We start from the raw sequence: 3,621 nt of genomic DNA, 5'->3' as shown, positions 1-3,621 counted from the left end.
TGTGTCGCGGTGCGAAGGCTGAACGAAGCCGCCGGGGAACGGCGAGCTCCGCGGACGTGCCTTTGACCCGGGAAAACCCAGACTGCGCGAAGCCGGGCCATGAAAGCCGAGTGGGTGTCAGACAACCTGCTGCGCACCCGGGGCGGCGAGACACCGGAGCCGGGAGAGGGGGCGTGGGAAGGGATCCTCCGCTCCCCGAATCTGCCATAGAACAAATGGAGCGGCCCCGCCAAGCCGAACTGCCGAGCGCCGTGGCGAGCTCCCAGCCGTTCGCCCTGGCGGGTGCAGCTGGACGGGACGCGGCCCCTCCCCTCCCCTCCCCGGGCGCTGGCTGCACACAACCTACCCGGCGGACTAGCCTGACCCCGCTGGGCTCCCGGTCCGCCGGAGCCATCTCCACTCACCTGCCTGCGCACCAGCGCCGCATGCCTCTGAAATCCCCTCCAGCCAGGGCAAGGCTAGCCGCCGCGCAGCGCCCGGCTGCGTCTCCAGGCACTGGGGAGAGCGCCGACCCGACACCGCAACCAAGCCCAGCTCCCGCCCCTGGCCAAACCCCGAGTCGCAACGCGTCTAGTTCATCCACTAGGGTTTGTTTTTTTCTACATGCACAACAAACGGCCCTGCCCTGTAGCGACCGTGCTTCTAACGTGGGTACATGTCAGGCTCCGAAACCAAGTTTTCTCACCTCTGCGGGACTGATGGTTCTTATGCCGCCTCCCACGCAAGCTAGTGAGAGGCACGGGGGCCAAATGTGAGCCCGAAGGAGAGAGTCAGCGGACAGTCCGACCCTGTGTTTCTGCAGCCACCCGTCTGCGAGAGAGAGGAGCTCACCTCTCTTCTGGACAGGAGAAGCGCGTGCGATCCTTGTAGCACAGGCTGGTGCCGCCACTCCCAGGCATTGGTCTGTCTAGATTTCCTGAGCTGACTCGAGTTCTACACTCCAGCTGCCTTTCGTCTTCACGGCGCTTCCCGACAGGGGCTAGCAGCTGACCCCATGGGACTGACTCATCTCAGGCCCCCATCAGATGCGAAAGACCGAGCTGCGATCTCCTCTGCCTGGCAAGGGTTCCCTTGCACAAGTCTCACGGGCACTTCAGTCGACAATGAATCTTCATGGCCTGCCAAGACAAGAGCAAAGGGTCGGATGATGACGGGCTGTCCTCCGCACGCTCCTGCTGCAGCCAGGCTGAAATGCCCCCGTGCCTCCCGGCTATGGCAGCCGGGAAAAAGCGGTGTGACCTGTAAACAGCTGAACTCATCCTCAAAGCGTCATGCTCAAAGCGTTCTCCGCTCCGAGCCCCGTGAGCCCCGCCATTGCGGGCGGGGTGCGGCTCTTTTCTAAAACCCGATCCAGCTCCACGGATCTGGAGCCTGACTAAACCAAACACTTCTGGAGGCTCCCAAGCCGGCGCAAGATGCTAGAGAGACGTGTGTTTTCGCTTTGCCCATGAAATTCTCTTCTTAAATAACGTCACTATTTTAAACTAAAACATTCAGCAATCTATATTTATTTGAGGAAACTTATCTGGGACGGGGAGAAAGGATGGTAAACTGCCTAATTGTACCTTCCTTGAATATTTTGCGTAACGCAGTTCTAAAAATATACATTAAAAAAACTTCAAACACTTTTATAAACAAGCTCCAAAGATATTTCAGTGTAAAGGCAAAGGAAGATCAAATCGAAAGCTTGAATACAGACTTCTATCAGCTTTCAGTCGTTACCACAATCCCTTTGTGAGTTAAGTTTGGAGTAAGTCACAATTCACTCAAACGCTTCACTTTCTAAGTAGTCAGAGAGAATAGAGAGAACGGTTGGTGGTCAGAACATACATTTCAGTACTAGTTTTAAGGTCCTTGGGGTCAGGAATCCAGGGACTCCTATTAACACTGCCTTCTACCTTGACAATTTCTGCAGAAATTCCCTATTTCACTTCCCAGGGATTCTTAACTTCCCCTCTAGAAACCTTAACAAATGCATATTATATATTTGAAAACGATGAAATATTTATGCAGCTTTTTTGTAGTTAGTTTCCCACGATAATGTGCACACTGTGGACTTTAATGAGACAATTCTGGAGTTAGTGTTTTATGTAACAGCTCTAATATTAATAAGCTGAAAAAACTTTCATATTGACAGTTTTTATTTAACCATGAAAATCTTAATTTACAATATGATTTGCATGTACAATCATAATGTTATTTTGTGGTAAGCATCTCAGAAGTGCACTTTTGCAGTTGAGGACTGAAGACCACAGCTTCCTTTACGACATAGTCCAGCCAAACGTGTTTCATGCACTATTAGCATGCAGGTAAAGGTAAATCAAAACATTTCACTGGAGAAAAATACATGTAAAATCAAAAAGAATATTAATATGTCTTATTTTGACGCTGTATATATTACTTATTGTAAAGCGAAGTCATTCAGAGTGGTGAAAGCTCAAATCATTATTAAAATCTCTTTGCTTATTATCTCTAGATTTATTGCATTCAACTTTTTAAATGTCAATCACTTAATAAATTAAATGTATTAAGTGTTCAGTATTATTGCTAACATTAATCTGCTAGGCATAGTATGAGTTACAGATGTTGACTCCTACATGTGATTGTGTACATTTTAGAAAAAAATATTTGAATTGTTTTGTCTGTTTTCCCATGATTATACTATTCATGATCACAATACATTTTTGGGGAAGAGGGGAGAAAAAGAAGGGAAGGATGGTATTTTGGTTAAAGCCACAAGAATGGCGGTTAGGACAACTGGATGAAATCCTGCCCCATAAAAGTCAGTGGCAAAATTCTCATTGACTTCCAAGTATTTCACCCCAAAATTTTATTCTAGGCTCTGCCATACACTTCCTGTGTGACCTTTAGTAAGTCATCATGTCTCCATAGTGCAGTTTGCAGAACAGAGATGATACATACTACTTCCCTGTTAATAAAGAGTTACACTTTACTTAGGGGCTGTGAGGCTTAATTTATTAATATTCATCAGCTCCTTGTTAGAAAATGCTAAACTGGAACTTTCCCCCCAGCTTTCAAGTATACTGTGGCATATTCAACATTCCTTACGCAATCAACCAGTTACTTCCAGTAAGGAGGAGTTTTGCTTGAGTGAAAGGGATTTATAATCAAACCAATTGCACACTTGAGATCACATAGCTCATTTGCACTTAGTGCCACTTTAGTGGGGCTACAAGGGGGGTACGAGAGCAATTGAGCCCTACCGGGAAGCCTTCCAAGCACATGTTGGATGCTGAGCCTTGTTCTCAGCTGCAAGAGTATAACCCCTCCCCCCTCACTTCTATACATATCTCTTCATCATCCCTGGCTGCCTGAGCTCTGCCTCATGTTAGACCATCATTTACTCCTGTCTTACACAAACCTGGTGTTAGTTATGACTTTTGTTATTATAAATAATTTAATCAGAACTGCTGGCTCATGACATTGGGGGTAGATTGCATGGGCATCTACAGTACAAATTAAGAGAGTTCGGGTACAGCTGTCTGTTGCCCCATAAAAAGATGTAGTGTGGATGTACCTTAAACTAGGTCACATGACTAGGCTAAAGCCTTAGACTAATTAAGCCACAACCTAATCCCACAGATTTATGGAGATATACCT

The sequence above is a fragment of the Terrapene carolina genome, unplaced genomic scaffold (genome assembly GCF_002925995.2).
Source record: "Terrapene carolina triunguis isolate 2854851 unplaced genomic scaffold, T_m_triunguis-2.0 Scaffold132, whole genome shotgun sequence".
NCBI classification, from domain to species: domain Eukaryota; kingdom Metazoa; phylum Chordata; order Testudines; family Emydidae; genus Terrapene; species Terrapene triunguis.
The sequence above is the reverse complement of the archived record's forward strand: the minus strand, read 5'-3'. Positions refer to the sequence as shown.